Source organism: Castor canadensis, chromosome 18 (genome assembly GCF_047511655.1).
Source record: "Castor canadensis chromosome 18, mCasCan1.hap1v2, whole genome shotgun sequence".
NCBI classification, from domain to species: Eukaryota; Metazoa; Chordata; class Mammalia; order Rodentia; family Castoridae; genus Castor; species Castor canadensis.
Genome location: NC_133403.1, coordinates 27,089,797 through 27,103,646, shown reverse-complemented (window position 1 = coordinate 27,103,646; position 13,850 = coordinate 27,089,797). Strand labels below are relative to the sequence as shown.

Below are 13,850 nucleotides of genomic sequence, written 5' to 3'. Positions count from 1 at the left end.
CGCGTGGCTCCCGACGGACGTCTTGGGGACCTTTCCGGTCCTCCTCGTCCACAAAGCCCCACTGCCCCTCCAGCCCTCTGCAAAACGGCAGCCGCGCCCTTAGCCGACCCGCTGCGCCCTCCTCCACACTCTGGGCCTGGGGCTGCGGGGCTCAATCGGGAACATTTCCAGCTCAGAGGCCCCTTTCACCACCGAAATCGTGGAGACAAGGGAAAGAAAAAAACATCTCCTCCCATCCCTACTCAACGTCCTAAGAAATCCTATCCTGTCAACCCTCAGGCTTCCTAAACTCTACACTTTGTCCTCAGAAGTATTTACTTCTGTTCCCTTCTAATTTTTCTCAGGGTTTCGGCCACTGAGATGACGATCATGACGAAATGAAAATTCATTAAGAGTTGGTTTATAGAAAATCTTCTAGATGGCTTCATCCCTATGGTGAAACAACTGTTGTCTTACATGATTCTAATACAGTTAGGAGCCTACATGTGCCTGTGATGAGGCTATTTGGGGTCACTGACACTGACCCCTCAATGAATGGGCACTCTGAGGTTTTACTCTCAGGATAACCACTGATATGTGTGGATAACCTCTAGAGAGCTGTCATGCTGTCATTCGTTCCTAGATAGTAAGCATATCTGCATTTTCCAAGGCTGTCGGGCCCTCTAAACTACAAAATTTACAGAAACGCTGTGATCAAATGCTGATGGTACTGACATACTCTTCTCTTAGTTGCTAAGTTGTCCGTCAGAATTTTTACCATGGCTCTTTTACGTATTTGGAATTGCACTTCTGATCCTCCTGGGACATTTACAATCAAGCCCATTAAACAAACAAAAAAAAAAGAAACAATGAAAAAAGACTGTAACAGACAGGTACATGTCCCTCACACAAGTCAGCTTTAGATTCTGTTTTCTTTGTCATGGTTTAGAGGCCACTAGCTAAAAAGGGAGTCCTTCCAAGCCTGTTTGTTGTTTAAATTTGGCCAAAGGGTCCAGCTGACACTGACTCCCACCTGACCTGTTTGTTGCTCGACCCCCCCACACACATAAGACACTTAGAGAAAAAAACTAATCCTCACGTCGAAAGATGAAAACGACCAATCCAAAAACCCTCCGAGGAAACAGCTCAGAGACAAACAGTTTCTAGAGATGAGGGTGAAAGGCCTTCCAAGTTGAAATGGAGTCCCTCATGCCAGACCTCTCAACACCTTGGTTCTTGCTGGGTGCTGCTTGCTCACGCCTGAAACCTTAGCTACTCAGGTGGATCACGTTTCCAGGCCCGCCCAAGCAAGTCGTTCCATGAGACCTGTTAGAAAAAGCCAAATGTTAGAAAAGAGGATGCCTCGAGGAAAAGGAGACCGAGACCTCTACAGACGAGAGCACGCTTTATTTTGCCGTGGTGAGGGGCGTCCTGCACTCTGGACAGCCTGGGATGCAAGCCTCGCCGGGGGGGGGGGGCGGGCGGGGACTAGGGGTGAGGAGGTTTTCCGGGGTACGCAGCCAGGGAGAGGTAAAGAGAAGTGTCCTTGTGGTGGTAGACAGCCAGCACTTGCAAGCAATCAGGAAGCGATAAGGGGAAAAGTCCTTGTGGTCTCAGGCACTGCCCCTGCCTTTCTTTCTATCACAGGTAATTTAGGCAGTGTGGGCTTCGGGGACCCTGGAGAGTCAACCCTTTAAAACCCTCACACGAAAAGGGCTGGTGGAGCGGGGCAAGGTGTACGGCCTGAATTCAAGCACTGGTACCACAAAAATCAATACGTAAATACGTAAATACATAAATAAACAAATAAACAAATAAATAAAACAAAAAAGTGGTTATGATGGATGCGTGTCTATCGAACATGAAAGCCCTCTAGGCACAAACTTCTATGAGTGGCCACGGCGTTGTACACTACTCGGGAAGAAGTCCCTATTTCTACCTGCTCCGGACCCGTCCTAGCATACTTAAAAGTGGTGTTTTTAGTTTTGGACATAAAACACAGGGTTTGTTCTTAGACTCGTGGACCACAGCCTTGGATTGACTTTGGATAAACACTGAAAGGTAGAGACACTTGCCAATACAGCCTATTACACAAAGAAAGACTTCACACATTGCAGAGAAAGGTACAAACTACATTGCCACCAAACGATCCGAAACGGGCAGCAATTCATCACCACTCACACTCAAGCAGGGTACAGGACCAAGCAAAAGGAAACGCGCCCTCAATGTCAGGGTTGCAACTCTTTCTGGGACTTCTCCTTGCCAATGTATTCCCGGGTGTGTTTGAATTTTGCATTCTAAGCATACTCCCCTCACCGTGAGCTCAGGCCCTGCGCCCGCTGTCCCCGTGACTGCAGGCACCGCCGTGGGAGTTGGGGCCCCACGGAGAGGTCATGCACACGCTGACCTGTGTTGGGTCGAGCGACGGAGCAGCACCCGACTGAGGTGGCCTGCCTCCCTGTCCCCTGGCGTCTTGCCCTGGGCCCAGTGCACCACCTTGTGGCGAGCCAGGGTGTGGCGCGTCCCAGTCTGGGGCCCGCTGGGCTGCAGACCCGCTTTCTCAGGGCTTTCGCACTTCCCTCACCGTCCGCCTGAACGTTTTCTACTCCTGCTGGCTTTCTGAGGACAGTTGGGGAGCGGTCCCCAACGTGGCCTGGGACCCACCCGGCTGGTGCCCAGTGAGCGGGCGCGCGCCCCACGAGAGTGTGGGGAGGGGAGAGGAGAGGATTCGGGGGCGTGTCTGTGAGGTGGGAGGCGTGGGTCTGGCGGGGTGGCGGGGAAGGGGTCGCCGGTGGTGGTGGCGCTGGGTCGGGGCGGTGAGGTCCCGGAGGCCAAAAGGAGCAGCGAGGGAGGGACGAGCAAAAGCCTACAGCACCCGGTATTCCCAGGCGGTCTCCCATCCAAGTACTAACCAGGCCCGACCCTGCTTAGCTTCCGAGATCAGACGAGATCGGGCGCGTTCAGGGTGGTATGGCCGTAGACGCCAGCTGCCGCCTCCTGGAGCCCCAAGAGCGTGAGGTGGGCGCGGCCTGCGTCTCCACACTGCTCCCCTGGCACGGCTGCGGGTGGGGGCTGCGGGGTGGGGGCTGGCGGCCTCTGGCCAAGCGGCCAGGGGCCCCGGACGCCTGCTGGGGCAGCCGGTCTCGCCCAGGTGGCCACTCGCTGGCTTTCTTCCCGAGGTGTCCCGGTGCCCGGACCAGGATCGAGTTTTCTCAGGGGAACATTGCTCAGTGCTCTCGGGCTCTTGTTCCTCTGGGGATGTGTCACTGCCTTGGCTAAGGCGGGGGTGTGGGGGGGGTGCACAGTTCTGGCCGCCCTCCTCCCTCGCCTGCGGGAGCCGACCCTTGGGCGCGTGGCTCCCGACGGACGTCTTGGGGACCTTTCCGGTCCTCCTCGTCCACAAAGCCCCACTGCCCCTCCAGCCCTCTGCAAAACGGCAGCCGCGCCCTTAGCCGACCCGCTGCGCCCTCCTCCACACTCTGGGCCTGGGGCTGCGGGGCTCAATCGGGAACATTTCCAGCTCAGAGGCCCCTTTCACCACCGAAATCGTGGAGACAAGGGAAAGAAAAAAACATCTCCTCCCATCCCTACTCAACGTCCTAAGAAATCCTATCCTGTCAACCCTCAGGCTTCCTAAACTCTACACTTTGTCCTCAGAAGTATTTACTTCTGTTCCCTTCTAATTTTTCTCAGGGTTTCGGCCACTGAGATGACGATCATGACGAAATGAAAATTCATTAAGAGTTGGTTTATAGAAAATCTTCTAGATGGCTTCATCCCTATGGTGAAACAACTGTTGTCTTACATGATTCTAATACAGTTAGGAGCCTACATGTGCCTGTGATGAGGCTATTTGGGGTCACTGACACTGACCCCTCAATGAATGGGCACTCTGAGGTTTTACTCTCAGGATAACCACTGATATGTGTGGATAACCTCTAGAGAGCTGTCATGCTGTCATTCGTTCCTAGATAGTAAGCATATCTGCATTTTCCAAGGCTGTCGGGCCCTCTAAACTACAAAATTTACAGAAACGCTGTGATCAAATGCTGATGGTACTGACATACTCTTCTCTTAGTTGCTAAGTTGTCCGTCAGAATTTTTACCATGGCTCTTTTACGTATTTGGAATTGCACTTCTGATCCTCCTGGGACATTTACAATCAAGCCCATTAAACAAACAAAAAAAAAAGAAACAATGAAAAAAGACTGTAACAGACAGGTACATGTCCCTCACACAAGTCAGCTTTAGATTCTGTTTTCTTTGTCATGGTTTAGAGGCCACTAGCTAAAAAGGGAGTCCTTCCAAGCCTGTTTGTTGTTTAAATTTGGCCAAAGGGTCCAGCTGACACTGACTCCCACCTGACCTGTTTGTTGCTCGACCCCCCCACACACATAAGACACTTAGAGAAAAAAAACTAATCCTCACGTCGAAAGATGAAAACGACCAATCCAAAAACCCTCCGAGGAAACAGCTCAGAGACAAACAGTTTCTAGAGATGAGGGTGAAAGGCCTTCCAAGTTGAAATGGAGTCCCTCATGCCAGACCTCTCAACACCTTGGTTCTTGCTGGGTGCTGCTTGCTCACGCCTGAAACCTTAGCTACTCAGGTGGATCACGTTTCCAGGCCCGCCCAAGCAAGTCGTTCCATGAGACCTGTTAGAAAAAGCCAAATGTTAGAAAAGAGGATGCCTCGAGGAAAAGGAGACCGAGACCTCTACAGACGAGAGCACGCTTTATTTTGCCGTGGTGAGGGGCGTCCTGCACTCTGGACAGCCTGGGATGCAAGCCTCGCCGGGGGGGGGGGGCGGGCGGGGACTAGGGGTGAGGAGGTTTTCCGGGGTACGCAGCCAGTTTGAGATAAAGAGAAGTGTCCTTGTGGTGGTAGACAGCCAGCACTTGCAAGCAATCAGGAAGCGATAAGGGGAAAAGTCCTTGTGGTCTCAGGCACTGCCCCTGCCTTTCTTTCTATCACAGGTAATTTAGGCAGTGTGGGCTTCGGGGACCCTGGAGAGTCAACCCTTTAAAACCCTCACACGAAAAGGGCTGGTGGAGCGGGGCAAGGTGTACGGCCTGAATTCAAGCACTGGTACCACAAAAATCAATACGTAAATACGTAAATACATAAATAAACAAATAAACAAATAAATAAAACAAAAAAGTGGTTATGATGGATGCGTGTCTATCGAACATGAAAGCCCTCTAGGCACAAACTTCTATGAGTGGCCACGGCGTTGTACACTACTCGGGAAGAAGTCCCTATTTCTACCTGCTCCGGACCCGTCCTAGCATACTTAAAAGTGGTGTTTTTAGTTTTGGACATAAAACACAGGGTTTGTTCTTAGACTCGTGGACCACAGCCTTGGATTGACTTTGGATAAACACTGAAAGGTAGAGACACTTGCCAATACAGCCTATTACACAAAGAAAGACTTCACACATTGCAGAGAAAGGTACAAACTACATTGCCACCAAACGATCCGAAACGGGCAGCAATTCATCACCACTCACACTCAAGCAGGGTACAGGACCAAGCAAAAGGAAACGCGCCCTCAATGTCAGGGTTGCAACTCTTTCTGGGACTTCTCCTTGCCAATGTATTCCCGGGTGTGTTTGAATTTTGCATTCTAAGCATACTCCCCTCACCGTGAGCTCAGGCCCTGCGCCCGCTGTCCCCGTGACTGCAGGCACCGCCGTGGGAGTTGGGGCCCCACGGAGAGGTCATGCACACGCTGACCTGTGTTGGGTCGAGCGACGGAGCAGCACCCGACTGAGGTGGCCTGCCTCCCTGTCCCCTGGCGTCTTGCCCTGGGCCCAGTGCACCACCTTGTGGCGAGCCAGGGTGTGGCGCGTCCCAGTCTGGGGCCCGCTGGGCTGCAGACCCGCTTTCTCAGGGCTTTCGCACTTCCCTCACCGTCCGCCTGAACGTTTTCTACTCCTGCTGGCTTTCTGAGGACAGTTGGGGAGCGGTCCCCAACGTGGCCTGGGACCCACCCGGCTGGTGCCCAGTGAGCGGGCGCGCGCCCCACGAGAGTGTGGGGAGGGGAGAGGAGAGGATTCGGGGGCGTGTCTGTGAGGTGGGAGGCGTGGGTCTGGCGGGGTGGCGGGGAAGGGGTCGCCGGTGGTGGTGGCGCTGGGTCGGGGCGGTGAGGTCCCGGAGGCCAAAAGGAGCAGCGAGGGAGGGACGAGCAAAAGCCTACAGCACCCGGTATTCCCAGGCGGTCTCCCATCCAAGTACTAACCAGGCCCGACCCTGCTTAGCTTCCGAGATCAGACGAGATCGGGCGCGTTCAGGGTGGTATGGCCGTAGACGCCAGCTGCCGCCTCCTGGAGCCCCAAGAGCGTGAGGTGGGCGCGGCCTGCGTCTCCACACTGCTCCCCTGGCACGGCTGCGGGTGGGGGCTGCGGGGTGGGGGCTGGCGGCCTCTGGCCAAGCGGCCAGGGGCCCCGGACGCCTGCTGGGGCAGCCGGTCTCGCCCAGGTGGCCACTCGCTGGCTTTCTTCCCGAGGTGTCCCGGTGCCCGGACCAGGATCGAGTTTTCTCAGGGGAACATTGCTCAGTGCTCTCGGGCTCTTGTTCCTCTGGGGATGTGTCACTGCCTTGGCTAAGGCGGGGGTGTGGGGGGGGTGCACAGTTCTGGCCGCCCTCCTCCCTCGCCTGCGGGAGCCGACCCTTGGGCGCGTGGCTCCCGACGGACGTCTTGGGGACCTTTCCGGTCCTCCTCGTCCACAAAGCCCCACTGCCCCTCCAGCCCTCTGCAAAACGGCAGCCGCGCCCTTAGCCGACCCGCTGCGCCCTCCTCCACACTCTGGGCCTGGGGCTGCGGGGCTCAATCGGGAACATTTCCAGCTCAGAGGCCCCTTTCACCACCGAAATCGTGGAGACAAGGGAAAGAAAAAAACATCTCCTCCCATCCCTACTCAACGTCCTAAGAAATCCTATCCTGTCAACCCTCAGGCTTCCTAAACTCTACACTTTGTCCTCAGAAGTATTTACTTCTGTTCCCTTCTAATTTTTCTCAGGGTTTCGGCCACTGAGATGACGATCATGACGAAATGAAAATTCATTAAGAGTTGGTTTATAGAAAATCTTCTAGATGGCTTCATCCCTATGGTGAAACAACTGTTGTCTTACATGATTCTAATACAGTTAGGAGCCTACATGTGCCTGTGATGAGGCTATTTGGGGTCACTGACACTGACCCCTCAATGAATGGGCACTCTGAGGTTTTACTCTCAGGATAACCACTGATATGTGTGGATAACCTCTAGAGAGCTGTCATGCTGTCATTCGTTCCTAGATAGTAAGCATATCTGCATTTTCCAAGGCTGTCGGGCCCTCTAAACTACAAAATTTACAGAAACGCTGTGATCAAATGCTGATGGTACTGACATACTCTTCTCTTAGTTGCTAAGTTGTCCGTCAGAATTTTTACCATGGCTCTTTTACGTATTTGGAATTGCACTTCTGATCCTCCTGGGACATTTACAATCAAGCCCATTAAACAAACAAAAAAAAAAGAAACAATGAAAAAAGACTGTAACAGACAGGTACATGTCCCTCACACAAGTCAGCTTTAGATTCTGTTTTCTTTGTCATGGTTTAGAGGCCACTAGCTAAAAAGGGAGTCCTTCCAAGCCTGTTTGTTGTTTAAATTTGGCCAAAGGGTCCAGCTGACACTGACTCCCACCTGACCTGTTTGTTGCTCGACCCCCCCACACACATAAGACACTTAGAGAAAAAAAACTAATCCTCACGTCGAAAGATGAAAACGACCAATCCAAAAACCCTCCGAGGAAACAGCTCAGAGACAAACAGTTTCTAGAGATGAGGGTGAAAGGCCTTCCAAGTTGAAATGGAGTCCCTCATGCCAGACCTCTCAACACCTTGGTTCTTGCTGGGTGCTGCTTGCTCACGCCTGAAACCTTAGCTACTCAGGTGGATCACGTTTCCAGGCCCGCCCAAGCAAGTCGTTCCATGAGACCTGTTAGAAAAAGCCAAATGTTAGAAAAGAGGATGCCTCGAGGAAAAGGAGACCGAGACCTCTACAGACGAGAGCACGCTTTATTTTGCCGTGGTGAGGGGCGTCCTGCACTCTGGACAGCCTGGGATGCAAGCCTCGCCGGGGGGGGGGGCGGGCGGGGACTAGGGGTGAGGAGGTTTTCCGGGGTACGCAGCCAGTTTGAGATAAAGAGAAGTGTCCTTGTGGTGGTAGACAGCCAGCACTTGCAAGCAATCAGGAAGCGATAAGGGGAAAAGTCCTTGTGGTCTCAGGCACTGCCCCTGCCTTTCTTTCTATCACAGGTAATTTAGGCAGTGTGGGCTTCGGGGACCCTGGAGAGTCAACCCTTTAAAACCCTCACACGAAAAGGGCTGGTGGAGCGGGGCAAGGTGTACGGCCTGAATTCAAGCACTGGTACCACAAAAATCAATACGTAAATACGTAAATACATAAATAAACAAATAAACAAATAAATAAAACAAAAAAGTGGTTATGATGGATGCGTGTCTATCGAACATGAAAGCCCTCTAGGCACAAACTTCTATGAGTGGCCACGGCGTTGTACACTACTCGGGAAGAAGTCCCTATTTCTACCTGCTCCGGACCCGTCCTAGCATACTTAAAAGTGGTGTTTTTAGTTTTGGACATAAAACACAGGGTTTGTTCTTAGACTCGTGGACCACAGCCTTGGATTGACTTTGGATAAACACTGAAAGGTAGAGACACTTGCCAATACAGCCTATTACACAAAGAAAGACTTCACACATTGCAGAGAAAGGTACAAACTACATTGCCACCAAACGATCCGAAACGGGCAGCAATTCATCACCACTCACACTCAAGCAGGGTACAGGACCAAGCAAAAGGAAACGCGCCCTCAATGTCAGGGTTGCAACTCTTTCTGGGACTTCTCCTTGCCAATGTATTCCCGGGTGTGTTTGAATTTTGCATTCTAAGCATACTCCCCTCACCGTGAGCTCAGGCCCTGCGCCCGCTGTCCCCGTGACTGCAGGCACCGCCGTGGGAGTTGGGGCCCCACGGAGAGGTCATGCACACGCTGACCTGTGTTGGGTCGAGCGACGGAGCAGCACCCGACTGAGGTGGCCTGCCTCCCTGTCCCCTGGCGTCTTGCCCTGGGCCCAGTGCACCACCTTGTGGCGAGCCAGGGTGTGGCGCGTCCCAGTCTGGGGCCCGCTGGGCTGCAGACCCGCTTTCTCAGGGCTTTCGCACTTCCCTCACCGTCCGCCTGAACGTTTTCTACTCCTGCTGGCTTTCTGAGGACAGTTGGGGAGCGGTCCCCAACGTGGCCTGGGACCCACCCGGCTGGTGCCCAGTGAGCGGGCGCGCGCCCCACGAGAGTGTGGGGAGGGGAGAGGAGAGGATTCGGGGGCGTGTCTGTGAGGTGGGAGGCGTGGGTCTGGCGGGGTGGCGGGGAAGGGGTCGCCGGTGGTGGTGGCGCTGGGTCGGGGCGGTGAGGTCCCGGAGGCCAAAAGGAGCAGCGAGGGAGGGACGAGCAAAAGCCTACAGCACCCGGTATTCCCAGGCGGTCTCCCATCCAAGTACTAACCAGGCCCGACCCTGCTTAGCTTCCGAGATCAGACGAGATCGGGCGCGTTCAGGGTGGTATGGCCGTAGACGCCAGCTGCCGCCTCCTGGAGCCCCAAGAGCGTGAGGTGGGCGCGGCCTGCGTCTCCACACTGCTCCCCTGGCACGGCTGCGGGTGGGGGCTGCGGGGTGGGGGCTGGCGGCCTCTGGCCAAGCGGCCAGGGGCCCCGGACGCCTGCTGGGGCAGCCGGTCTCGCCCAGGTGGCCACTCGCTGGCTTTCTTCCCGAGGTGTCCCGGTGCCCGGACCAGGATCGAGTTTTCTCAGGGGAACATTGCTCAGTGCTCTCGGGCTCTTGTTCCTCTGGGGATGTGTCACTGCCTTGGCTAAGGCGGGGGTGTGGGGGGGGTGCACAGTTCTGGCCGCCCTCCTCCCTCGCCTGCGGGAGCCGACCCTTGGGCGCGTGGCTCCCGACGGACGTCTTGGGGACCTTTCCGGTCCTCCTCGTCCACAAAGCCCCACTGCCCCTCCAGCCCTCTGCAAAACGGCAGCCGCGCCCTTAGCCGACCCGCTGCGCCCTCCTCCACACTCTGGGCCTGGGGCTGCGGGGCTCAATCGGGAACATTTCCAGCTCAGAGGCCCCTTTCACCACCGAAATCGTGGAGACAAGGGAAAGAAAAAAACATCTCCTCCCATCCCTACTCAACGTCCTAAGAAATCCTATCCTGTCAACCCTCAGGCTTCCTAAACTCTACACTTTGTCCTCAGAAGTATTTACTTCTGTTCCCTTCTAATTTTTCTCAGGGTTTCGGCCACTGAGATGACGATCATGACGAAATGAAAATTCATTAAGAGTTGGTTTATAGAAAATCTTCTAGATGGCTTCATCCCTATGGTGAAACAACTGTTGTCTTACATGATTCTAATACAGTTAGGAGCCTACATGTGCCTGTGATGAGGCTATTTGGGGTCACTGACACTGACCCCTCAATGAATGGGCACTCTGAGGTTTTACTCTCAGGATAACCACTGATATGTGTGGATAACCTCTAGAGAGCTGTCATGCTGTCATTCGTTCCTAGATAGTAAGCATATCTGCATTTTCCAAGGCTGTCGGGCCCTCTAAACTACAAAATTTACAGAAACGCTGTGATCAAATGCTGATGGTACTGACATACTCTTCTCTTAGTTGCTAAGTTGTCCGTCAGAATTTTTACCATGGCTCTTTTACGTATTTGGAATTGCACTTCTGATCCTCCTGGGACATTTACAATCAAGCCCATTAAACAAACAAAAAAAAAAGAAACAATGAAAAAAGACTGTAACAGACAGGTACATGTCCCTCACACAAGTCAGCTTTAGATTCTGTTTTCTTTGTCATGGTTTAGAGGCCACTAGCTAAAAAGGGAGTCCTTCCAAGCCTGTTTGTTGTTTAAATTTGGCCAAAGGGTCCAGCTGACACTGACTCCCACCTGACCTGTTTGTTGCTCGACCCCCCCACACACATAAGACACTTAGAGAAAAAAAACTAATCCTCACGTCGAAAGATGAAAACGACCAATCCAAAAACCCTCCGAGGAAACAGCTCAGAGACAAACAGTTTCTAGAGATGAGGGTGAAAGGCCTTCCAAGTTGAAATGGAGTCCCTCATGCCAGACCTCTCAACACCTTGGTTCTTGCTGGGTGCTGCTTGCTCACGCCTGAAACCTTAGCTACTCAGGTGGATCACGTTTCCAGGCCCGCCCAAGCAAGTCGTTCCATGAGACCTGTTAGAAAAAGCCAAATGTTAGAAAAGAGGATGCCTCGAGGAAAAGGAGACCGAGACCTCTACAGACGAGAGCACGCTTTATTTTGCCGTGGTGAGGGGCGTCCTGCACTCTGGACAGCCTGGGATGCAAGCCTCGCCGGGGGGGGGGGGCGGGCGGGGACTAGGGGTGAGGAGGTTTTCCGGGGTACGCAGCCAGTTTGAGATAAAGAGAAGTGTCCTTGTGGTGGTAGACAGCCAGCACTTGCAAGCAATCAGGAAGCGATAAGGGGAAAAGTCCTTGTGGTCTCAGGCACTGCCCCTGCCTTTCTTTCTATCACAGGTAATTTAGGCAGTGTGGGCTTCGGGGACCCTGGAGAGTCAACCCTTTAAAACCCTCACACGAAAAGGGCTGGTGGAGCGGGGCAAGGTGTACGGCCTGAATTCAAGCACTGGTACCACAAAAATCAATACGTAAATACGTAAATACATAAATAAACAAATAAACAAATAAATAAAACAAAAAAGTGGTTATGATGGATGCGTGTCTATCGAACATGAAAGCCCTCTAGGCACAAACTTCTATGAGTGGCCACGGCGTTGTACACTACTCGGGAAGAAGTCCCTATTTCTACCTGCTCCGGACCCGTCCTAGCATACTTAAAAGTGGTGTTTTTAGTTTTGGACATAAAACACAGGGTTTGTTCTTAGACTCGTGGACCACAGCCTTGGATTGACTTTGGATAAACACTGAAAGGTAGAGACACTTGCCAATACAGCCTATTACACAAAGAAAGACTTCACACATTGCAGAGAAAGGTACAAACTACATTGCCACCAAACGATCCGAAACGGGCAGCAATTCATCACCACTCACACTCAAGCAGGGTACAGGACCAAGCAAAAGGAAACGCGCCCTCAATGTCAGGGTTGCAACTCTTTCTGGGACTTCTCCTTGCCAATGTATTCCCGGGTGTGTTTGAATTTTGCATTCTAAGCATACTCCCCTCACCGTGAGCTCAGGCCCTGCGCCCGCTGTCCCCGTGACTGCAGGCACCGCCGTGGGAGTTGGGGCCCCACGGAGAGGTCATGCACACGCTGACCTGTGTTGGGTCGAGCGACGGAGCAGCACCCGACTGAGGTGGCCTGCCTCCCTGTCCCCTGGCGTCTTGCCCTGGGCCCAGTGCACCACCTTGTGGCGAGCCAGGGTGTGGCGCGTCCCAGTCTGGGGCCCGCTGGGCTGCAGACCCGCTTTCTCAGGGCTTTCGCACTTCCCTCACCGTCCGCCTGAACGTTTTCTACTCCTGCTGGCTTTCTGAGGACAGTTGGGGAGCGGTCCCCAACGTGGCCTGGGACCCACCCGGCTGGTGCCCAGTGAGCGGGCGCGCGCCCCACGAGAGTGTGGGGAGGGGAGAGGAGAGGATTCGGGGGCGTGTCTGCGAGGTGGGAGGCGTGGGTCTGGCGGGGTGGCGGGGAAGGGGTCGCCGGTGGTGGTGGCGCTGGGTCGGGGCGGTGAGGTCCCGGAGGCCAAAAGGAGCAGCGAGGGAGGGACGAGCAAAAGCCTACAGCACCCGGTATTCCCAGGCGGTCTCCCATCCAAGTACTAACCAGGCCCGACCCTGCTTAGCTTCCGAGATCAGACGAGATCGGGCGCGTTCAGGGTGGTATGGCCATAGACGCCAGCTGCCGCCTCCTGGAGCCCCAAGAGCGTGAGGTGGGCGCGGCCTGCGTCTCCACACTGCTCCCCTGGCACGGCTGCGGGTGGGGGCTGCGGGGTGGGGGCTGGCGGCCTCTGGCCAAGCAGCCAGGGGCCCCGGACGCCTGCTGGGGCAGCCGGTCTCGCCCAGGTGGCCACTCGCTGGCTTTCTTCCCGAGGTGTCCCGGTGCCCGGACCAGGATCGAGTTTTCTCAGGGGAACATTGCTCAGTGCTCTCGGGCTCTTGTTCCTCTGGGGATGTGTCACTGCCTTGGCTAAGGCGGGGGTGTGGGGGGGGTGCACAGTTCTGGCCGCCCTCCTCCCTCGCCTGCGGGAGCCGACCCTTGGGCGCGTGGCTCCCGACGGACGTCTTGGGGACCTTTCCGGTCCTCCTCGTCCACAAAGCCCCACTGCCCCTCCAGCCCTCTGCAAAACGGCAGCCGCGCCCTTAGCCGACCCGCTGCGCCCTCCTCCACACTCTGGGCCTGGGGCTGCGGGGCTCAATCGGGAACATTTCCAGCTCAGAGGCCCCTTTCACCACCGAAATCGTGGAGACAAGGGAAAGAAAAAAACATCTCCTCCCATCCCTACTCAACGTCCTAAGAAATCCTATCCTGTCAACCCTCAGGCTTCCTAAACTCTACACTTTGTCCTCAGAAGTATTTACTTCTGTTCCCTTCTAATTTTTCTCAGGGTTTCGGCCACTGAGATGACGATCATGACGAAATGAAAATTCATTAAGAGTTGGTTTATAGAAAATCTTCTAGATGGCTTCATCCCTATGGTGAAACAACTGTTGTCTTACATGATTCTAATACAGTTAGGAGCCTACATGTGCCTGTGATGAGGCTATTTGGGGTCACTGACACTGACCCCTCAATGAAT

General features: G+C 54.2%; 1 long non-coding RNA gene and 4 other non-coding genes across 5 annotated transcripts in view; 1 reads left to right on the top strand and 4 right to left on the bottom strand.

The window, feature by feature from the left end:
• Positions 1-13,850, top strand: part of LOC141418921 (uncharacterized) — a 518,407-nt gene that overhangs the window by 119,065 nt on the left and 385,492 nt on the right. The window lies entirely within an intron of this gene.
• LOC141419004 (5S ribosomal RNA) lies at positions 2,843-2,961 on the bottom strand. The gene has a single exon (XR_012443680.1). It is a non-coding gene; the product is annotated as a 5S ribosomal RNA (ribosomal RNA).
• On the bottom strand, positions 6,172-6,290 carry LOC141419003 (5S ribosomal RNA). The gene has a single exon (XR_012443679.1). It is a non-coding gene; the product is annotated as a 5S ribosomal RNA (ribosomal RNA).
• Positions 9,500-9,618, bottom strand: LOC141419002 (5S ribosomal RNA). The gene has a single exon (XR_012443678.1). It is a non-coding gene; the product is annotated as a 5S ribosomal RNA (ribosomal RNA).
• On the bottom strand, positions 12,829-12,947 carry LOC141419036 (5S ribosomal RNA). Its single transcript, XR_012443712.1, has one exon. It is a non-coding gene; the product is annotated as a 5S ribosomal RNA (ribosomal RNA).